Below are 25,590 nucleotides of genomic sequence, written 5' to 3'. Positions count from 1 at the left end.
AGCTTAGTGGCAAAGCGTGGAGTATTCAGCATGCACGAGGTCCTGGGTTCAATCCCCCAGTACCTCCATTAAAAAATAAATAAATAAATAAATCTAATTACTGCCCCCACCTAAAAAAAAAAAAAAAAAAAAAAAAGAAGACCAGCATAACACTTATATCAATCATATTAATTATTCCTACATTCCTACAGCTTTTCATCCTGAGAGTTTTATCACTGTCTGAAATTATGTTGCTTCTTTGCTTGTGTCCACAGGCTGGAATAGTTTCAGAAGTTCAGTGGCCTTATTTATCTGATTATTCCCTATAATACCTACACTGCATTATAGCTTTAGATCAGTTTATAGCACATAATAAGTGCTCAATAAATATTTGTTGAATGAATACATGAGTTTTTTCGAGGATTAAAAAAATAATCCACATACAGCTCTTAATACAGTTGTGTACACAGTAATCCCTTATTATCATGAGCTATTTATTGATGTTGCTGTTATTTTTAAATGATTCAGAATGTTATGATCAGGGAAAGTTTAAAAGCAAGAGTGACATGTGAGCTTGTTCCTAAAGGTCAATGTTTCAGTAAACGGGGAGATGGGAAATTTAAGGCAAAAGAAACGGCAAGATGGACTCTGGATCAGAATCTCTGGAGTGCAGGCCACACTGTACGTTAACATACTGGTGCTAACACTCAGATAAAGAGGGCTTGCTTAAATATAAGTGGAACAATTTGGACTTGATCCTAGAGGAGCAAAGAGCTAGCAACTTGTAAATTCCTTGAAGGACATCATATGCCCCTTTATTCTTAATTTCAACCACCAGGACATAACTTCTGCCTCATTTCTTATACTACAAAGATGAATTTCAAAGCAAATGTAGGCTGGCTCAGCCCTACCCTGTCAAAGATAAATACGCAGATGAACTAGGAGTTCTGTTTGCTAAAGTTCACCTTCTGACCAATTAAATCTTGCCCTGCTGCTCAGCGTGACCCAGGAAAGTGGCCGTCACTCATGCTTGCTCTCTCAGTCTGTACCATCGACAGTCATACAGAACAATGGTTTTTTTTAAACCAAATATTTATACAGCAGACTATCGAAAAAAATTCTAAATATACTCTCTTTTAAAACCCAAGAGAGTAAAATAACCTCATTATTTTTAAATACTGAAAATGTACAGGATCCAGACACACTGAGTCATATTAAGTATATACAGTTTACTTAAATATTCACTTAATATGCTCTTAAGATCTCTATGACAGAAGCAAATATTTTCCCCATTTCTTTGAGCAATAGATTCAAAAGCAAGAGTGACAGTGCTATTGAAGTCCATGAAACATTTTTCCAAGTTCAGTTATTCAGTCTCTGTATTGTTCCTACATCATCTATCGCTCAGAATCCTTCTACACCAGCTCAGTAATAGTGACTGCAGCTAAAGTAAAGGAAGTGGGTCTACAAAGCACTTTATTTCCTTATTCAATAAGATTTTTATGGAGAAAAGGCAAACAACTGCCATTCAAATCAGATTATATATGCTTAACAGTTATGTAACCTTATATAAAATTAAATCCAACTCTCTGCACTACAAATCTGTAAGGAATCAGAAGGGGATTTATATAAAATCTGGACTATTGTTGCATTCCACCCTTGAAGTCATTCTGAGTTAAAATAGGAATTTTTCCAAGACTCAAAGAAAAACTGTATTTTTAAAAGGGGATTATTTTTAATCATTGAATACATCATTTTTATTACTAAGACTGGAAAAGCAATACTTTTTTCCCACTGTAAATTCATTCTGATGAAAGAAAGAATTCTCTCACTTTCAACTCCTAACAAATGCCATATTCTCAAGACTAGAAGAATTATCAGCAGTCATTCCTTCTTCTTGATCTACGTTATTTTTCTCTAAATTATGTCAAGTGAACTTTTAAAGATTCAGGGAGGGGGAGCTTCATAATTTTTTTCTCTCAGCAAATTCTGAGGTGGCTCCTTTAGCCTCGGGCTTTCTTTGTGGTCTTTTTCTTCCTCTCCTTTGTCTTCTGGTTTCTCATCCTTCTAGAAGTTGAGGGATAAGCTGATTATGCACAAATACGTAAGGGTTATTTCTCTGTTTAACTCTCTTTTCCTTTTGGGTGGAACTCTTTAGGGAAATCCCTTGGCCTGCATCTCATCATTTATGAAATGTCTGAGTGTGCATTGATGTGAATACAGCAAGTCTTATAGATTCCAGACCGTACTGGTGGGTGAGGGGAGCCCCACCAACTCCAGTTTGCCATTATCACTGACTTGGTTGCACAAGGAAGTGGAGCAAATGAGACAGCTGGGGCATTTTACTTTCCCAAGTGTTTTACTCAATTTGCATAATTTGTGTTAACTGATCTACAGGCATAATTAGAATGCCTCCAACTTTTTTTTAATTTAAGTATAGTCAGTTTACAATATTGTGTCAATTTCTGGTGTACAGCATAATGTCTCAGTCATACATATACATACATATATCCCTTTTCATGTTCTTTTTCATTATAAGTTAATAAAAGATATTGACTATAGTTCCCTGTGCCATACAGAAGAAACTTGTGGTATAGCCATTCCGACAGCTTTTAATCATATTTTCATGTAGTTCTCATGGTCTTTCTGGACTCAACTCCACAATAGGGTCCTTAATACTGATGACTATCAGATGCTATCCTGACGCAATTAACAACCACAAACGCAGGTCACAGAACTCAAAATCTTAGCACCTCGTATCCTTTCTTTATAGGAGCCTGGGGGAATATCTTCATCTTGAGACAGACAGATTATTTCATTTACAGCAAACACCACGTCAACTTGCTCATATAATTATTCCCATAAACTGCTAGAAGATCAGGGTGACCTAGCTGTGCCCTGACTTCCCTCTTGGACGGACAGTATCGGTCTAGGAGCTGATTTTCAAAGCCATTGCTATTTTTAATCAAGCTCTCCAGTGTTTCCTTGGCTTATTCTACCACATCTGAATGAAACTCAGTGCCATAATTTATTCCCCACAAATCTCTCCTACACAGGAGCCAGTTCATGTTTGAGGGATTGAATTTGTTTTCAACTGACCGGCTAGGTTTTCAGTTTACTCTGAAGAATGCACTGGGTGAGGCAGTCTGTCGACCTGCCTAAAGGGGGCGCATGTGAGGCTCTAGGACTTGGCGGGCTCCTTGGAGGGCACCGACTTGGACGCTGAAGCTTGATCGTTTTATCATTTCATGCTAAAAGATGCGTTCACGTTTTGAACCATATTCACTTTATTGACATGTAGTATCAACAAGAGGGAAACTAGACTGGAAAATGATAAACGAATATTTTTAAAGGCAATAAAAAATGATAGTGGTCTTTAGACTCACATTTGTTTTAATGTGTAAAAAAACCCAAAGTCTAAGAAAATCAAAAAGCTATTAGAAATCTATCTACAAATTGACTGCAAACATCTAAAAACAATGTAGTGTCTGTAATTAACAGACAACATCCCCTCGCCAACCCCTCCACAGCAAGTTTCCCAGTCATAACTGAGTATAATGTGGAATTAGCGGACCTGGTCTGAGCAGGGGGTCACCCAAAGCAGGACAGGGCAAGTTACACAGTCAAGGCCCCTGAACCATGAGACAGAGCTACCCTTATAATAAAATGGAACGGTAGGTACATTCTTAAAATACCCAAAGGCCTTTCTCATGCCAAGTGGCTAATTAGTGTCCTTATTATTCTCCAGATCAAAACAGAAAACAAAACAAAGAAATTCCAAAATGTAGTATGAGGAACTGAGAGTAAGAAGGACAGGGAGCACTGGAACAAATCATGAAATCTGTGGTAAAAATGTTTTACTCTTTAAGCTTTTGTTTTCTTTCTCTATATCCCCCTGTATTTCTTTCTTTCTCATTTTTTTTCCACTAATTTGATTTGAATGTTTATGTCTGTAAAAAGAGAGAAATTTTTAGCTCTTGAATACACCAAAGCCTGAAGAAAGTTACCAATTCACATTGTCTGTGACCTTTATGAATTCAGTGTCTCCCTTCAGCAGGTTTCTGCCAATCTCATGTATACTTTATTAAGTGGTGATTTATTAAGTGGAAATATGTGATGTAACACCTCTTATCCATAATATCTGTTTTCTAGATATTTTTCAAAATCTTAGATCTCTTAGTGCAGGAAGTGGAAATAGATTTCTTCATTGAACACATTTTTTTCTCATTCATTTACCAGTGCCAATGCGTTTGTCCTACAGCTTTTCAACATCCTCACCTCACTCTACAAAACCCACATCTTCCATCAAACTGTTGCCCTCTGGAACTACTTTTCTGTTTCTCTTCCTTCTTTCACTGTCAATGTTTCTAATAAAAATGTGCTTCAATAAACTAATAGCTAATATTTACTGAGTACTTATGAACCTGGGTGTGTCCTAACAACTTATACATGTGTCATTCAATTTAATCCTCATTACAAGCCTATAAGACAAATAACTGTTACAGCTAATCTACCTGTTGGAAACTGAGGCACAGAGAAGGTAAGCACTTATTCTAAAGTTTCGCTCTCAGTTGGCGCTGGTACTTGGATTCTAACCAGAGTCTGAGTCTGCAGGCTGACCTAAAACCAATGTCAGTTTTACCACACATCCTCTAGTTAATGGCTTTTAATTTTTTCTTTAGTAAACACCTTATATAAAGCAAAACTTCAAAAACTCCAGGATAGAAAAGGAAAAATAATTTTCCTTCTAGCTTTTGGAATTATTATCTGAGACCTCTGTAATAAAAGTCAGATTAACAGGAGAAAAAAACAAGTTTATTAACCTGAATCTCAGGTATGTGTGCAAGTTACCTAGGGGAAAATGATTAACTCCTCGAGGTAGATCAGAATTCAGAATAATATGCCATCATAAGAGGGAAGTGGGTGAGGAAATGTAGACCTCGTAGGCAAAAGTAAATAATTTTTAGGAAAGATTTATGGGCCCTTAGCAAAACAGATTGGAGGTGTGATAGCTTGTGACCAAATTTGTCCAGGTGTGATGTCAACTTCGAATGTCCTCTCTTATGAAAAATAGCTTGATCTTGCCTGATTGATAAAACTTTCAAAGAGGGGGTTATGACAACTGAATTGCCTTTTTGGACCGATTTTTAGGCAGATGGGATGTTCCAAGAAAGCCTTTTCTGCATTTGCTGCTTTTTAAGTGTGTACAGCTCAAAAATAATAATAATAATTAATCAATATACAAAGCAGCATGTTTTAGGGTGGCATGTCCTGAACCCTGGCAGCCATATTTTGGGGTGGCATGATCTGTTACTCTTCACCAGTAAATGCCTCCGACACCAATTCAGTGTCACAGATTCACCTATTTTCCCATAATGCACCTTAGCTCAGTTTTCTGTATCCTTAATCCAGATTTTCCTTCTTGGTATTTTGTGTTTCGGATGATTCTTTTAACATTAAGTATGCTGATACTAAGTAACTTTACAATAAGTATTCTTTTTTCCCCTCGGTTTCCTCTTTCTCTTGGTACTCACTTCTTCAGGCCACACTTATATATACCCTCATCTTTCTCCATACATTCTAGCTTGCAATTTCATTGTCATTTCCAATTTCAAAATTACCTGTATTATAATAATTCTCAAATTTATTTCTCAAGTTCTGCATTTTCTGAACTGGACATTATTATTATTATTATTAATCTTTGCTGAGCATTTGTAACATAGAGTAGGTCTGAGAGTTTCCTAAATGCACCAAGCTCACTCTTGTCTCCTTGCCTTTTCCTTTATCTCAACCAGCCTTGCCTTCAGCTCTCGTTTACCTGGCTAACTTCCAATTATTTTCAAGATTCAACTGTAAATGTATGTCTACACTAGGAACCCTCTCTCACCTAACTTTCTGTGTCAAGACCTCTAATGATCCCACAGTATTTCCCTTCGATCCTCACTAAAAAAAATCCTGATTTTTCTGTGTGCAAACGCCTTCTAGAATAAAGAGGAGATTTCCCAAACTCCTTTCAAGTCAGGAGAGGTCATGTTATGATATTTGAATGAAAAATATGCAAGCAGACAAGTCTTTTGCAAGTTCTTCAAAGTTTCTTTCAGTTTAATCCTCACTACAAACCTTTGAATTTGGACTGGCCCCTCTCAATACATTTATCCTTCTTGTTGGCTAGAATGCAGACATGAAGTCTAGAAACTGAGCAGCCGTATTGGGTCATGAGGCAGCAGCCAAACATGGAAGAGAAGCGAATCATCCACCATATTCTTTCCATTGTCTTCCGTGCTTTAGCTCCTTAATTTCTAACATTGTCAAACATACTGAATCAATCCAAGTCAGCCTACGATGGTGACACAAAGTGACTCAATAGTAATTCCGTTTCCTAAACATGATAGAAATTTATTTCTCATTCTTCCAATTAATTTATGATGGAAGCCCACATCCAGGGCATACCCTGCAGTCATTGGGTGACCCTGGGGTGCACTCTTGGGTCAAATCCTAGAGCACATGAATCTGTGCCAGTTTGACCAACTCAGTCACAACACACCCATTTCCAGATTTTTCTGGCCAAGACTGAATGACAGACAAATCCCTTTTGCTTACCATGGCACTTGGCAAATGTGTCACACAGCTACACCCAACTACAAGGGAAGGTTGCAAATGCAGGATCCACATATACTCAGGAAGAAGCAGGGAGGATTTAGGAACCCAGCTAGCAGCCTGCAGACTGTGTGCTATAGCCTTTTACTTATTTATTTGATTTTAATTTTCTCACTCAACATTTGACTGAGATCTCCACAAAGGCAGAGAATTTGTTCTTTTTGGTAGTGTTCCTCCAGTGTCTAGAAAAGCATTAGATACATAGTAGTTACTCAATTGATATTTGTTACATAAATGAATCAATCAGTGAATTCATACACCGCCTAGATTTTGTCAATGTTTCTGGCACCTGCATACTGGAATTTAGGCATTGTAGGTTTCAGTTTCAGAGTCTAAGAAAATGATGAACTAATCAAAGGCATTTTAGACACCTTAGATTTAGAGATGTTTTAATGTTATGGGCTTCTGGGTTGATGTATTATGAAACTAATCCTCTGCTTTAGAACATTCTGAACACTTTTTGATAGGATTTAAACTCAGGTGCTTTGATATATCCATTATAAGCAGCCTTTTAAATTGCATTATAACCCTCTGGAAATATATTCTAATTGAATGAAAAATGTTTCATTGTGTTCTTAATTTATGCTCTCCAGAAAAAACTGTTTAGACATTAAACTGCTAATGCTTTGTTTCCCAGAATTGCTATTAGTATTTATTATCAGAGTAGACCCTCAGTAATTTACACTAATAACTGAGAGACTCACTAGAGATTACTGAATTTGGCAGATTAGTTAGTGAACAAATAAATATGAAAAACATCAACAGTGCAGTACCACAAAATGTGCTTTATTCATTATTTTGATAAGTGTAGTTTAATTATAATCATCTATGGTAGTGTTTCACAGTATGCTAATAAACACATTGCCATATCTTATGAAATTAATGAGATCTTAGAAGAAAAATTATTTGCTAAATTTAATCCCAATTTTTGGAGAAAAGTATAAGTCTATGATTTAGCATGTTTTGTATTACTTTCAGTCCAGAAAACTATATATCATATTATGATATAATTTTAGTCATTCTTATTGCTTATGGCCTATATCCCCTAATAGAATATAAGGTTCACAAGAGTAAATTTGCCTTATTTCACACACATTGTACGTATTATGCACAGGTATGTATTTAAGGGTATGTTGTGTATGTATATAATACTTTGTAAATGGAAATATCTCAGATATAAATTTCAAAGTCCCATTCAGTTTGAACACACATTTTGACCTCTGTCTCTGATCGCCTATGCTTTTAGAGGCCATAGGGGAAAAATTAGGTATTTATTTCCATTATTAATAATCTCTGATCACTTCTCTTTTGATGTTGAGATACCATGATTGGAAATACTTAAAATAATTGCTAAATTGTGAAAGGGCTGGTCAAAAGGACCAAAAAAAGTTTTGATGTTTTTGTTTTGTTTTGTTTTCCCTGCAGAGTACTCCAAGCAAACCAGTAGCTTTCTATCACACTTGATAATTCCTAGTTTAAAAAGGAGTAATTGATTTCTGTACTAACCCAGATTTACTGATTGGTTGATTCAATCAATTGATATTTAAGAGATCACCTGTTCAGCTCTTGTTTAATATAAATAAACAGAGAAAAGAAATATACCACATGATATCACTTATATATGGAATAAAAAAACAAATAAATTTATTTATAAAACAGAAACAAACTCACAGACATAGAAAAAAACTTATGCTTAGTAGGGTAGGAAGAGGGTGGGACGGGATAAATTGGGAGCCTAAGATTTGCAGATACTAACACTACTATGTATAAAATAGATAAATAACAAGTTTATACTGTATAGCACAGGGAACTATATTCAATATCTCACAGTAACCTGTAATGAAAAAGAATACGAAAATGAATATATGTATGTATGTACATGACTGAAACACCATGCTCAACATCAGAAATTAGCACAACACTGTAAACCGACTATACTTCAATTTTTAAAAAATTTAAAAAAGAAACAAAGACCTTTGGCTTCATAGAGCTTGTTTTCTAGTTGGGGGACAGACAATAAATGATATATATAATTAAAATAATTACTGGCTATACAGTAATATGTGATGAGATGACAAATAAAGCAAGGAAGATAAGAAGTTGTATTGGGGGCAATTGCAGGGAAGGAAACCAATGAGAAATGACCTGAAGGGAGTGAGGGAGTAAACTGTGCTTCAGTCTCAAAGAAGAGCCTGCCAGCCAAAGCCACAGCAGGGCACAGGTTCCGAGGAAGGGACTGTCATGCTGTGTTTGAGCAAACAGGAGTCCAGTGTTACTGGAAACTAGTGTGTAAGAAGGAAATGAGCAGGAGCTGAGTCAGTGAAATTACTGGAGTCAGAGAGATGGGTATAAAACCTTAATCTTTCTTAGAATACCATCATAATTCATGGTTCTCAAATTTCCAAGAGCCCTTGATGTCATACCTGGGAGGTGGGTGGGGTGTGTGTAGAATTCAGCTTTACACAGAATTGAGACACACAAGGAATCTCACAAGGTAATAATAAGAAACAAGGGCTTCCATTGTGTGACTTTCAAATCCTCAGCTCTACTTTGCTATAAATGTTATTAATTTTTCAACTGTTTCTAGAATTAGTAGTAATATTTTATAAAGTCAGACAGACTAGAAAGCCAGATTTACAAACTAAATTGGCATATTAAAGAGTTAGATTTGTTCAAAAAATTATCTTACCAAAGAATCAAGGTTTACAATCAACTTAGTTAAAATATATAATATTATTTTATTATTGTATTTTCACACAAAGTAGGGAAAAACCTCTTAATTTCTAAAGTCAGATCATATGGCACAGAATAATGAATTAAATTATACCAAAGTTAAAGACTTCTGTCTTATAAACACTAAACGTAAGAGAAGATGGCAAAATGAGAGAAGACATTTACAATTTTAAAAATCTTTAAGGTCTTGCAATCATATATATCAGCAACAAGAAGAAACATCAATCCTAATAGAAAAATGTGTGAAAAATAAGAACATTACAATTTATGCAAGTAAGGAAATCTATGGGAAAAGAAACAAAATGTTAATATGATTTTGAAGAAATGCTTAGAATGCTTGGAAATCAGAGGTATGAAATTTATGTTATGATGGAGAAGACCTATTAGGCTACTGGAGCAGCAAAAATTAGGAAACTAGATGGTACCATAAATATTCATGTCCTACTGCTGAGGATGAAGGCTTGTGAAGAAATTTTGAATAACCTAGTACATCTACTCATATCCATGTAAGTTTATTGTAGAAATTCCAATCATTAATTTATATCCTGAAGCAGTTTTTTCATATTTCACAGGAGGACAGATAGGAAAATGTTTATGGCATTAATATCTGATAAGACACACGTCTTACATAGCCACCACTGGATGCATATCATGGAGTAATGTGTACAAATTTGAAGCAACTATGTAGCAACTTGGATGTATATTTTTAAAAAATAATACTGAATGAATACAAAATGGGAAATTACAGTAATATTTATGGAATTATAAAGTTATTTCCATTGAAAGCAATTTTTCAAGAACACATGTGAATAAGAAGGAGAACAAGGAAGTGAGATATGGTAGATAGAAATATTTTTTAATTACTATTTTATTAATTCTATATCATTAAATGTTACCTAAAAAGATAGCTAATGAAGTGTCAGCCATAGCAGATTTACAAATTTGTCTTATTCGTAGAACCCACCATAACATTTTTGCCTTTACAATATATATGTTTTGTGTACACACATAATTTATCTAAATATTACAAAAATTTCAGTATATTAAAGAAAATCATTAAATTAACATAATAAAGGAGATAAATTGACTTATGTTCATTGCAATATGATCATGTTTAAAAGCAAATTTAAAAATAAAATAGTCTAAAATTGATAAATACTATCTATTAGAAGCTTATAGAAAATACATTTTTATGTTTTAACCTCAGAACTACCCCAGTAACAAGAAGGTTTCTTAGTGTGACTATTCTTCACAATTTTACTAGTAATCATATTCATTGCAATAAGACAAGAATAAAATAAGAAAAAATAATCAATAATTATAGATTATCTCTATCTCAGTAGATTACTTGGGCATTCAATTAGTAACTCATCTTCCTCACCTGACTGCTGAAGATATTGAGAGAGAAACAGGAATGTAACAGATTGAGAGAGAAATATAGCACCTTTACTACCAAGAAACTTGATACTGGAGAACGGTGGATGGTGGTTCTAATTACAGTATATGCCATTGCTTTTGCAGAAACTTAGAAATAGATTTACACACCTTGTCAGAAGTCATGCTGTGCTTCGGCTTGGGCAGAGCTTATACCCTGAGCTTACCAAGTGACTAAGTGCAATTAAGGGAAACACTGCATGTATAAATATGTATGTATACACTCCCTCTCAAGAGAAATCAACTAATATATGATACACATTTTCTTTTTCCAAACTTATCACACAGATTAAGTTATTTTTCCCCTGCAAATGAAAGAATAAGAGGCCAAAGGAAGTCCAGGAGTGTTATTCTGGGAGAGCCACTTGTAAATGGAAGGACATATTTTCAGAGAAAAGAAGATATTCTCCCTAAAAATTGTCTCCTTATTTAAAAAAAAATCAAAGTATTCAAATAAGATAGTAAAAAAAAATGAAAATATGGGCAGATACAAGTGGTAGATATAGAAAAACATCTTGATACTGGCTATAAATTTAAAAACATAGTGAAAATAAAAGGGCCTATTCATAATAGCACAAAAGCTGTAAAATATCTAGTAATGGACTGATAAGTCTAGGCTAGAAATATATAAAATTTTATTAAAGAATATAAAATGACCCAAATGATTTTATACCGTTTCCTTGTATAAGAAAATTTAAAGTTGTAAACATGTGAATTGTCTCCAAATTAATCTGTACTTAAATATAATTCCCAAGCTATTTCCAATAGGTTCATCGTGTGACAACTGACAGATTTGCCTGCCTATTTAGTGGATGGGTAAATGTTCACAGGCCGGAAACTCAGCAGGAGCTGATGCTGTAATCTGAAAGTATTCTCTGCAAAACCTTAGTTTGTACTCTTAAGTCTTTCAACACTTGCATGAAACCTACCACACTTTAGAGGATAATCTCCTTTACTTAAAGGCAATTAATTTATAGGTGTTAGCCACATCTTCAGAAAAGTTTTAGAGAAACACCTAGATATGTATTTGATTGAATAACTGGGGACTATAGCCTAGGCACTTGGTGTATGAAATTAACCATCACATCTTATAAAGAGAAAGGGACTCAGAATAGCCATAAATATTTTGAGGAATGAATAAAGACAGGGCATTTTTTTCATCTCATCTAAATTCTTATGGAATATAACACTATTGTGTTGGGTACAAATAGACAAGTAATTAGTGAGATAACAGAATTAATAATATATGATGTTATAATACATGATTTCAAAACAGTGGATAAGAGATGGACTATTCAATGAGTGTTATTGGAATAATAAAATATATTGATGTTATAATAATATGATATATTTATGTTATATAATAGGAAATATATCAGTATATTATATTAATATAATACTTTATATATGACATTTTAAATTGTATATATGAAGAAATACTCCTGATTAAATAAGGTCTCTATATAATATATAAAAATAAAGCTGTAAACTTAAAAATGAAAATGGACTTTAAATGAAAGTTTGAAGTAATTGTAGTCACACTAGATTATGTATTTTAAATTCTTCCCTCTCTACCTGTGTTTGTCTTGATTTTGGTGTTGGCAGTGTGTACTTATTTGATCATTTTATTTGAATAGATCACGTGACTTGATTTTGTCAATGGAAAATTAGCGGGAAAAATATGAGCAAGGATTTTACACGTGATTGTTCAGTTTCTTTCCTGCTTCTGCATCTACCACGGGAAGAACATGTCCAGGGAAACTTTGACTCTAGAAGGAAGAATTACTTAGAGTAGGTTTGAACCTAATCTATAACTTAGAACAAAACAAATGAATCACAGGTTAATTTAGCAGGATTCCTGCTGACTCACAGACCCATGTAAATGAAAAGTAAATGTGCCTGAGATTGTGAAGTTGTTTGTATCATAGATTTATTACTGTAGTAGTGAATTGATACATTATAGAAAATATTAAAGAATGTCTGTGTGTTTGTGTTGTGAGATTTACTTACAGAATAAAGAATGCTTTTCTAAGCCAAAAAATAAAAACAAAGCAAAGACAAAATAATATTTACCTTTTTACAGATATAATATATCAATGAAATAAAATAAAAATCAAGTCAAAATGATGTAATAGGCAATGAAGAACTATGTAACATACACAGAAATAAATTGATATGAAATGCAAAGAACTCCTGCTGTTTTCAAAGAGAAAATGACAGAAAAGGAAAAATTGTCAAAAACATTAAGATAAATGCAGAATTATTAGCAGAGAAAATGTATTAAATATTCTCATTTTGTGATACTAAACATCTGTACTATAAAAAGTAAAATAAAATATTTCCATTTTTCCTTCAGAATGGCAAAAATAAAATAAAATGAAAATAAGTTTTAACAAAGTTAAAGAGAGACAGAAACATTTATCTGTCTGGGAAATATTAATTTTATAGTAATTTGGAGTATCTATTTATATTTAAATAATATACATCTGATCTAGAAATTTTATTTCTAAAAATGATCCTACCAAAGCCTTAGTATTTATGCTTAGAAATTTTATACAAAGGGGTTTATATTGTGTATCAGAGTAAAGCAATGGAAACAATATAGACGTACATCAATTAATGAATGATTTTTTAAAGACACAATCCCCATTGATTTATTGTAAGCAAGTTATATAAGTTGCTATTTCTTTGAACAAAAAGAAGGAAAAATTAATATGGTACTGACTGGTAAGAATTTCTTTTGCATTAGCATCTTTTTAAAAAATATATTGAACTATAGCTGCTGTACAATACTGTATAAGCTACAGGTGTACTATATAGTGATTCACAATTTTTAAAGATTCTACTCCATTTATAGTTATTATAAAATATTGGCTATATCCCCATGTTGTAAAATATATCCTTATAGCTTATTTTATACATAATGGTTTGTACCTTTCACTTCCCTACCCCTAAATAGTATCCCCTTCCCTCTCCCCACAGGTAACCACTAGTTTGTTCTCTATATCTGTGGGTCTGCTTTTTTTGTTATATTCACTGGTTTGTTGTAATTTTTAGGTTCCACATATAAGTGATATCATACAGTATTTGTCTTTCTCTGTCTGACTTACTTCACTTAGCATAATGCCCTCCAGATCCATCCATGTTGCTGCAGATGGGAAAATTTCATTCCTTTTTTATGGCCGAGTGATATTCTATTGTGTGTGTGTGTGTGTGTGTGTGTGTGTGTGTATATATATATACACCGCATCTTCTTCATCTATTCATCTGTTGACAGACATTTAGATTACTTCCATATCTTAGCATTTTTAATTAACTATTTTCCAGCCTTATTGAGATATAGTTCACTCAACATAGTGAGTTTAAGGTGTACAATATGCTGATTTGGTACATTTATGGATTGCAAAATGATTACTACCATAGTATTAGCCACCACCTGCATCCTGCACACAGTTGCCATTTCTTTTTTTGTGCTGGGACATTTAAGATCTACTCTCGTAGCAAGTAAATGTTTAATTATGGCATATTCAACATTACAATGTCTGGTGCAGAGTGCACGTTCAATAAAAATCAGTGATTATTATAAATCAATAAAAATAAGCCAGTAAATTAGGCTTAATTGATTAATAAATATTTGGTTTACTATTTGTGAACATGAGTTTAAGTAAAGTTTAAAATCTTATTTTCTCTATTGAAACCCTTCCTGAATTGATTTGTACATTAAATGTGATCACAAATAAAATCCTACAAGGCTTTTTTTGCAAACATTGACAAGCTGATTCTGAAATTTGTAGAGAAATGCAAATGATCTGGAATAGCCCAATAACTTTGAAAGAAAGGGGTCGAAGTTGGAAAAACTTATATTATCCAATTTTAGCACTTATTACAAAACAAAGTATTAAAGTGTAGTGACAGACAATAAATGAGACAGAGGAGTCCAAAAATAGACTTACATATATCTGATCAATTGATTTTCAACAAAATGTGCACAACTGAATGGCTAAAGCATAGTCCTCAAAAAATGATATTAAAACAATTGGCTAGTCATATGCAAAAAAAATATTTTCAATCTATACCTTGCATTATATAAAATTCAAAAGCCAGGTTATTCCCCATTTTAAAACATTACTATTGTAATGGGCCCAGTTTGGAATCTTTATTATGAATTTGTTACTGAGATGTTCCAATTGGTACAATGAGGGAAAAAAAGAGGAGCAAGACACCCCACAGTTTTATTTTACTTTTATTATTTGTTTTTATGAAGCCTGAGAGAAGTAATAGTGAGATATTGAGAGCAGTGCCCTGATCGTTCCATCACTGGTATAAAGAAGAAACAGCTTCTACAGCACGAGCCATACCAAAAATTATTAAGGGAGTCCTTGAACCTGTACAAGAGATTAAGCTTGAATATCAAAAGCTATCCTCGGTTATCACCAAGATGCAGTAGGGAACACAGCTGACTGATTACATGGTCACATAGTGGGAACTCCTCTGTCATAAGAACCCAGTTATAAAAACTGACAGAAATGTGGTTTTTTTAGTTGTGGAAGGTGCAGCTGAATTAGAAAAGGCAATTAAGTTCCAAAATAAAAGTACACATTTGCTAAAGAATGCTAGTCAGCAGTTTGAACTCAAAATTTACATGAGGTGGAAACTGACAGCAACTCTGTGAAGTGACAAAACCTCTAAGCAGGTGTAAACCGTGTGTCACAAGCCCCCAGACTTCTCTGGCAAGCATGTTTCTGCGAGACCATGCAGTTTTACTGGCGGGAGTGGAAGAGGTTGCAGATGCCATCTTAAGTGAAAGAAAAAGACAGACTTCGGCGTTTCTAAAAATAATTTGAAGGAAGTATATACTGCAGAGATTTTTCCCCTCCCATCCCCCTGCCCCTCCTGCTTTTGAAAGAGGAAAATTTATACATTATGAAGACATTTTCAGAACAAGTCTCTAAAGATGTTTGGTTTTGTAGCATAGATTTAAAATATTAAGTGTATTGGTTTATCTTCTCTTAACTGAGTGATAGGAGAAATTAATACTTGTGTATTTACACTTGGAACTCAGGAATATTTTTTGCACCTCAGTACTCTTTTAGACTCCGAATAGTCTAGGAAAACTACCATTTTGTGATTCCCTATAAACACTGAAGGCTTAGAAAGTATCTCTATTTTACCCACATTTCACCGCTGCATCCACGGTCCTTTATAACACTAGCAACATTTCAGCCATATGCTCATTCTGACTGAAGACCACTTCATAAAACATCATAAACATAAACATCATAGTAATAATGCAAAATTTAAAAATTTAAATTAAAATTTTCTTGAAGCTTTCAACTTTTAAACATAAATGGTGTGTATTTCAGAACTCATTAATTTCAAATATTTTCAAAGATGAAAATCGCAATAATACGGTAAACATCCTTTGAGGTTAAAAGAACGTTAGATGGTATCACTTCTACCATTCCTGGTTGCTGTCTTCTACCAATCAGTACATTGCTTCTATGTTTACTTAAAATGCTTTGGTACCTGGCCTTATGAGCTCCCCCATTACCTTAATTCTTACCGTCATCTTAGACAACATTAAGAAATTTTTAAAATTTTTTCTTAATCTAGATTTATCTATCTTACCTTTAAAAATTGAGCTCTGCACATCAAAGTTGGTGATGACAGTTTTCCATTTTCCTCCTTGCCTCTTGTGTTATTCCTAGAAGAGTGTGTCTTTGGCATCAGTGGGAATTTCTTTACCTTGGCTTCTTTACTTTATCCTTTTTATGAGTTCTTCCAAGCTTTACTTTGGTCTTTATTAATCCTGGACACTTTGATCACTCCCTTGTTTATCGCTCAAGTTCTTTGCTCTGTGGTTTTGATCACAATCAGCCCACAGAAATTTTGTTCAGGATTCATTTCCCTGCACTCTCTCCTCCTGTATTTGACATCCTGACGCAGCCAGCACAAAATAATCACATAACCTCGAATTTTGCTAATAGAAGAAATCCATCATTTCCTGTCTTATCTGAGCCGTAAAAGCGTTTAAGGAATTGTTTCTTTTTCTCCCACTCACCTGCCTCTCTTGTTCTTCACAAAGCAAATTCAAATCTCCCCCACTCTCCTCAAATTCCTTGTCCCGTCAAAACAAGCTTGATCTCAGTAATAATACCACTACAGTTTTCTAGGTACTCAGTATCCTGAACAATCTACTAAACCCTCTACAGACATCACCTCATTTTAACCTCTCAATAGTCTGCTGAAGAGGTTTTAATATTATCATTTTACTGAAAGTAAACTAAAGAGTAACGTCAAGGTTCTGTAATGAATAATAGTTGAATCTTGAATTTGAACTTGCAACCTCATGATCTTAAATGCCGCTTCAGCAAAACAAACAAACAAAAAGGAGTGCCCCTTTCTTTAGTGAGAATTGAGAATCCATTAGATGAGAACTTCCGTGTTAAATGCATTTGGTAGTTTCTGTTTTGCATTTTCTCCTGATACTGTCAAAGTTGTTCTGCTTCCTGAGTTTATGAGCCCCTAATCTTTTCCTCTTCTGTCTACACAGATGCTTCTCTTTTGTACAGTCCATTTTCTCTTCTATGGCTTCAAATCCCACCCCCATCCTCTCTATGACATCAAACAATAATGATGTGAATACCAATAATCAAGTTCTATGTTAAAACGTCAAAAGAAAATGATCACTCTTTAAATACTTTTCTAAGGATCTGGTCCTTACATAGTGAAGTTTTAAAGGGTGATTTATAGTCAATATCTACTCCCCCTTCCATCCCTTTCCCTGTTTTATATGGTAAAATTGAGTTCCACTTATTTTTCACTAAAATGGTTTCCACCTGGTCACCAAAAAACTTACTGGAGAATCCCACATGAACCACAGAACTTCCTCCAATCATGATGGGGTTACATCCTGAAAAAACAATCATATGTTCAAAATATCATAAATTGAAAATGCACTTAATACACACTAACCTACCAAGCATCAGAGCTTAGCCTAGCCTGCCTTAAAAGTGCTCAGAGCCTGCCATCAGGCAAAGTTATCTTAACACAAAGCCTACTTTATAATAGTGTTGAATATCTTATGTAATGTGTTGAATACTATACTAAAAGTGAAAAACAGAATGGTTGATGGGTACAGAATGGTTATTAAGTGTTCCCATTGTTTACTCTCGTGATTGCTTGGCTGTCTGGGAGCTGCAGCAGCATTTCCAGAGGGTATCACTAGCCCAGGAAAAGATCAAAATCCAAAATTCGAAGTATGATTTCCACTAAATGTGTATCGCTTTCACACCATTGTAAAGCAGATAAATAGTAAGTCAAAGGCCATCTATATTTCTTCATGTTTCTTAAGTACTTTGGAATATCCCCGTGCTAGTTTTATATGGCTGTGTAACAAATTACGAAAAGCTTAGTAATATACTTTTTTTTATCTTAAAGCAACATTCATTATTATTTCATAGTTCTGTAGGTCATGAAACTGGGCATGGAATCTCTAAGTTCTCCAGTCAAGGTCTCACAACACTGAAATCAAAGTGTTGGCCAGACTGCGTTCTCATCTAGAGCTCAGGGTCCACTTCCAATGTCATCCAAGTTGAAGAGCAGAGGTGCGTGTTTTCCTACTGGATAATGACTGGAGGTTGTTCTCTGTTCGTAGAGGAAGCACTTACATCCTAGACATGGGGCCTTTCTCATAAAATAGTATCTTTCTTCTTCAAAGCCAGCAGGAGAATCTGCCTCTAGTTTGTTATAGAAATATCTTAGTAAATAATCACAAATAATGACTACATTTGCCCTAAAGTTAATCTAGCCAGGGAGAGAGGCTACCCCATCACATTCCTAGGTAGTGTCCACATTAAAGAGGAGGAGGTCCAACTGGGAGGGCATTTATATAACCAGCTAGGAATCCTGGGGGCCAGTTTAGAATTCTACTTACCACAGTTTCCTCTTTGAAATGTTCTCATTCTTCATTTCCTCTGACAGCACACTTACATAGTTTTTTCTTTTTATTTCAAACTTGTCTTCCAGATACTGTTTTTCATGGCTTGCCCTTAAAATATTTAATATAATCCACTCCCAAGCTCTAGTCTCCCGTCTGTAATCTGATGCCACTAAAATGTGTATCTCCTTTCATGAACCCTCTTGTTCTTCAAATTCAAGCATCTAACTACTTATTCTCCATTGCCACCCCAACCTGGTTGACCAAAGCAATATCGACTTATAGAATTAATTCATTATTATATCCTTCTCATCCCTAACTCAAATACACACACACAGTCTCTTCTTCAGTGGCTAGCACTTTTAGTGAATAAAATAAAAACAGCATTCAAATAGTAGCCCATAGGTACTGGAAGTCTGCTACATTCTTTGATTGCTCTTTGCCCAGCATGCCCAATCAATCATGAAATATTTCCACATCTTTAATAACTCTCTTGTCTATCCAATCATAACCACCAATATATTTTATCCAACTAGACAAAAATCTTTTTTTCTCTAGATTGATTCCAGGAACAATATTTCTAATTGTTCAGACTTTTCCTTTTAAAACTCTTCAATACTCTCTTTTTCTGATCTCAGAGAGAAACCTAAACTCCTTGGAATGGCATTTAAAGACCCTTCAAGGCTTGGATCCTGTTTAGATCTCTAGTCTCAAAATTAAACATTTCTTAACACTTAGAAATTTTGCTCCAGGTCTACTAAATTACTTGTAAATGTATTAACATTTCTTTCCTGTGCTTGCAGACCGCAACTTTGATCATGCTATTGCCTTGGTTGACTGGAACATTGCAAAACAATCTATTTCTTTTTTGGCTGACTGACTCATTCTGGAGTCACAACTTGGACTTCAGCTTTGATGGGGAGCCTACTCTTACCATTCTTTAATAAACATGGTTAGAAATCTGTCTTACATGCTTATCCCTAATAAATGACTTATCATTTTTATTAAAATCATTCATTTTACTTATGGTCTCAATAGAAATAATTATATTGAACAATCATACACTAAGTGAATGAATCTTAAAGGATGAGTAAGCAAGAGAAAGGGTAAGAAGACGTATATACAGGGAAATAGAACCACATTATTAAAGTCATAAGTATAGTGTACTTGGGATACACAAGTAGTCAGTAATGTAGAGTATGAATTATAAAGATCAGATGGTATTTAGGAGTACTGAAGAGTGAGCTCACAGTGAAGAGTCATTAATACCTCTTCTTAATCTTGTAGTCTGAGAGGAGCCACTGAAAGTTTGTAAGCATCAACAGGTCATATCCATCCTTTCCTGTTAAATCAATTATAAAGACAAGGTGAAAGAAATATAGATCAGGGGTGGCAATCCTGTAGGAAGACAGATTAGGGGACTTTGATGCAATCAAGGGGAGTGATGATTTGAGCATGAAAACATAAGACTGGAGAGGAAACAACAGATTGGAAGAATAGGAGATTAAAAGTTAAAATGCTAATAGGCGAATGTTTATTTTATCCTATTATTTGAACAAAATTTCATGTGCACATACATGTATTCAAGAAATAGCTCAGAGATATTCTGCATATTCCTCTAATACTTAATCAATCAATTTGAAAACTCCTTCATAACAGGAATCATTATTTTTCTTAACCTGCATAACATCGGTGAACCTTGAATTTTAGTTACACACACATACAAATACACATATACCCAAAGCTCTACTGAATCTTTATGTGTCAAGTAGTAGTATACTTGTGTCTAATTACCTAGTTTATCCAGTAAATCACACCCTTTTATTTTTTATGCATAGTGTAATTTCAGTTTTTGAAAATTCTGTCAAGATTGTGTATTTGAGCTACACCATCAGGGTTCTTCTTGAGGTTATCTTCTTGTCTTAATATTTACACCATCCAAGCCAGGACTGCCAAATAGAACTCTCTATAATGATGGTTATGTTCTATATCCGTTCTGTTTAAATATGGTAGATATTAACTACAGATGACTGTTGAGCCTTTGGAATGTGGTTAATATATCTGAGGTACTGAATTTTTAATTTGTTTGATTTTAATTAATTTAAGATTAAACAGCCACACATCACTAGTGGTTACATATTGGACAGCACACAGCTCAGCTTTTAAGCCCCAGCCTTCTTACAGCTGGAAATCATTGGAAGTTGGGTTGCTGTAATTTGATTCAGCTGGACTAAAATTAAAAATACATTTATGAACACTCCTTTGCATGCTCAACATTGTGCATACAGCTGCAAAACAAAGATGAAAGCACTGAAACTCTCAGGCTCTACCTTTAAGGAACTGTGCACCACAGCTTGTGGCCAAATCCTGTCTGCCACCTGCTAGTGCAAATATGATGTTGCTGGAACAGAACCACACCCTTCCTTATTGTCTATGGATGCTTTTGGGCTATGATAGCAGATTTCATTAGTTGCAACTTAGGCTGTATGACCATCAAAGCCTAAAATGTTTACATTCTGGCCTGTTACGGAGACAGTTTGCTGGGTGTGATTTGGTGGGTCACAGGTACGAAAACAGGTATTTAGAACAGAGTGAAACAAATTTAACAACAGAAATGGGCAAATAATACAGAGGCACTAGGGCCATGCATGATTGACTCTGGCTAAGTTGTTCAGGAAAGGAATCAGGGACAAGGGATGACTGAGTTAATTCTGATTGATGACTAGGACTTTTTCAGAACAGAGAGTAAAGGCAGTGTTTGGCGAGTCTCTTTGCATTTAGTGAATGAGGAATAAAATAATCTTACCATTTATAAATAAAAAAATAAATCTCATTTTTAAAAATTTTTCCTCACAACTGCTATTTAATTTAACATTAAGTTGAGCTTTAAAAAAATTTTACACTGGAAAGTGCTTAAACCTTTACAGACGTGTATACCTCCAGTTAGTATCACTTAATGAAAAAGACAAAATTTTTTATCTTCATTTATATATTTTTTAGAGTTAAAATTGAGCAGTAATTTTTAACACTCAATATTTATAAAGAAAGACTTTCTAATAGCACACGATAATTATTCTCTTATGGTGAGTGAAGGAGTTCACGGATATAGGTACTCCATTGAAAATATATATTTTTTTATATCATTGCCTAAAATTTGGAGAGGACCCAAAGGGAGATACTTATGACTTAAGCAGAAAAAGGGTATTATAATTTCAGAACCTGGGCTACACAGAACTTTCTAGCCTAAAACAAGCATACTGAGTTTAAATTTGAAGCATGAAGGACCCAATGTCAATATTGTACTAGAGATTTAAATATTAGCAAAAGTTAGACTCCATCTTTTAAAGAAAATGAAATTTCACGTGATCAGAATTATTCGCCTATATTTTTCTGAGCCTGTATGAGGTTATTTGCTTTTCTTTGCAGCAGATATTTCCCATTTCTACCATCGGGGGAATAGCTCTGTGGTTTGGGTGGAGCAGTGAGGGCGATCACATTTCCTGTCCACAGCCATTGGTTCAGATAACCTCAATTTAATCTTTTTTGGGTTATTTTATGGGGCGGGTAATTAGGTTTATTTATTTATTTTTAGTGGAGATTCCAGCAATTGAGCCCCGGGCCCCATGCATGCTCAGCATGCCCTGTACCACTTGAGCTAGACTCTACCCCTTCAATTTAACCTTCCCTGCATGTAGCATTGCCTGAAGGTAGATATTCCTGAAGGGCGGCTCAGCCAATGAAAACTCAAAATAGTTTTTAGTGGTTGTGACGGAGAACACTTTCTCTTCCTACCAACGTGAAAGAAGCGTGTTACCGCTTGGTGAATGTGCAAGAAGGCAGCCCAAAAATGAAGCTAACGGGTGCAAAGAAACATAAGGCCAACAGGAGAACATCTGTGTATCAGTGATTGTAGAGAAAATAACAAAAGTAGAAGAGGAATACTGAAGTGAAAAACAAGCCCCCTCAATGAAAAAAGCTTTACTAATTCAATGTCTTACGTAAAACAAGGTTAATGACTGGAGGGAAATGCTGTAATTTCTAGGTGCAAATAAGAAATAGCCAATAACTGTTGGCACCTGGACTTTCAAAGCATGGTTTCCTTAGTAAGATAGTGCCGTGTCTCTAAGAGTTTATTTAGAGTATTAAGTAATTTAGAGTTACATGGCTTAACTGCTAAAGTCAAGTGCGTATAAAAATACCTTTTAATTTCCTATCCCGTCAATACTGTTTTCATCTACATGCATCAAAAATTGCCTTTGTAATGTCATATTTTAAACCGTATCTTTATTAGCATTATAATCATTGCCATCATTATTTGATTTAACTTTTCAGAACATTGTTATTGGATAAATTGTGGAATTTTACTCATAGCATAGGTTGAAGGTCAAATGTAAATTTATCAAATAACAGGTATATAGCTAATATTTACTTCTAAATGTTTACTCTGTATATAGAGCATCAGTGTGTCATGAAAAGAATGTTGCATACATTGACAACATCAACACTTTTTTTCTGGATATAACAGGGAAACATTAAATATGAAGCAACATCAGCATTCTTGAAAGTTGTGAAAAGAAGTATTTTATTTACAGCTATCAAGAGAGTGATCATGAGAGAAAACCGACTGGCATATCATGAATGACTCATATGCACTGTTAACTTAGTTGCACTTTTAAATAATTTTATTTAGGATAATTACATCTATATTTGCATGTGATATTGATTATAAACATATTTTTAAAGTGACTTTTTGTGGATTGATAATCACACAAAGATTGCTGCACAAAGGTTGGTGATCTTAATAGAAAAAGAAACAGTAGACATGCTCTGTTCTTAGATTCGCAATGCATAGACATGTTCTCAAAAGTCCTGCAGTAAAGAAAACTGTTAAACTTCATTTAATACAAACTTGTTTGAACTTATTTGGTTAATAAAACCTTGTGTATTCCCTAAAGAACACTAATATTTATAACCTGGAACTATTATTGCACAAAATAGAAATTGGGACATGTTTTCCTCATGTTTGTTTGGTTATTTTAGCCATTTCACTTTGAATACAAATATTTTCAATCCCCTGGTTTGATTTTTCCTTTGAGGCCTGTTGATTCAGTTAGTTCCACCATAAATACTAATTTTCTTAACTTAATCTAGCCTCAGTGGTAGGTTTGCTTTTCTTGTCTTAGGATACACACTACTGCGTTAAACAAAGGTTTCTATTTGTGTAAGGTAGCGATGCCCTCTGAATTACAAGATAGTTATTAAATGCCAACATTTTTAAAAGGTTAGAGGATGCTAGATCAATTCTTTTGATTTTGACTAATATTTGCACATGTATTTTTGCTTAAGTGGATTTTCCCTACGTATTAAAGCTTATACTTTGATATAAAAGGTAGTTGTAAATATATATGAATCTATTCTTAGGTATATGTGTATGTGTGTGTATATATATATGTATATATAAAATATATATACATATATATATATAATATATATATATATTTTTTAAGTATTCCAAAATGTCTCCAACCAATGGAAATTTCTTACATAATGTTCACATTGTTGCCCTGAATTCCATCCCACTCATCCTAGTCTAACATGAATATTGAGATAGGAAGAAGCATCTCTGTGGAAATCAGACTGGATAGATTTAAATGATTTGAGAATGTAATGCTGAATGTCAGAATCAGATTATACCAAAGTCTTGAAATTCTAAAGCATGGTTTCCTTAGTAAGATGGTGTCAGTGTAATGAATATCATATTATGGTCTTCATTCTGTAGCTACACATGACAAAACATTTTCACTCAGAAAATGTCATGCACATTTAGAAAGAAGATCGATAAATTCCATCACATGAAGCTTTTTTTGGAAAACAAGACTGAAGAGTTGCCTAGATCCTCATTGCAAAGTGAAACAGCTTGCTTATTGGTAAGAAAATCAAAACAATGATACACCATGTGACATACAATAATCAAAAATGCATATGACTAAATAAATAATTATATATTATAGTTCTGTTCAATAATTAAGGTTAATAAAAAATAATATTTTTTTCTACTGACACTCTTGTATTCATTGCCCTTGAATTCCACTTTACAAAGTATATAAACTTGTGCAGTGTTAAAGAAACACTGTAGAAATAGTCCATCAAAAGAAAGTATTAACTTCTGGCCCTTCAGCTCTTGTGAGGATTAAGAAAAATGTTAACACATCAAGGTTGGGTTTATGGTACCTCATTCTCCCCTTTTTCTTCCTTTCTTTACTATTGGTCTATCCAGATAAGTCTAGAGTTCTTTTTATATTGCCAACATAGGTTTTGCAAACTTCTAGGAAACTTGCAAACTCAGTTCCAATCCTTTACTCTTCCTTTCCTTCCTTAATTACTTTGCTGCAGAGTAAAAGAGTGTGTTCAGTCTATTTTTATGTAATAACAGTACATAATAGTACATTGTTTTGAGATATTTTTATTAGCTGTACATCAAAAAGGAAATATTTAATAAGATTATATAGAAATCACTTATGTCTACACCGATGTTCTAAAAATAGTATTTTTAAAAAGAAGTATGTAATTATGCTTACATTCTGAATGCATTTTTAAATCTGTTCATTTCCATCTCATTATCTTCACCTAGATTCTGTGGTAAATGCTTTAGTCAAGATGAAGGCTGACATCTTATCTTAACCATGTGTTCTTTTCTCACATTTGAAGGGTTTTCACCATATTTTATAATGATGAAGTGTTAGATTTTCAGAAATGTATCTTATGGATGTCAGTTACCATCTTAATGGATGATAAGTGTTTCAGATACCATATGAAGGGAAGCATTGGTCTATACAGACTTAATGTGT

General features: G+C 34.0%; 1 pseudogene; it reads right to left on the bottom strand.

The window, feature by feature from the left end:
* Window positions 1-1,886: 1,886 nt before the first annotated feature.
* LOC105091037 (protein-L-isoaspartate O-methyltransferase domain-containing protein 1-like) lies at window positions 1,887-3,047 on the bottom strand (annotated as a pseudogene).
* Window positions 3,048-25,590: the final 22,543 nt, after the last annotated feature.

The sequence above is a fragment of the Camelus dromedarius genome, chromosome 1 (genome assembly GCF_036321535.1).
Source record: "Camelus dromedarius isolate mCamDro1 chromosome 1, mCamDro1.pat, whole genome shotgun sequence".
Lineage (NCBI taxonomy): Eukaryota > Metazoa > Chordata > Mammalia > Artiodactyla > Camelidae > Camelus > Camelus dromedarius.
This window is presented reverse-complemented; position numbering and strand designations above follow the sequence as displayed.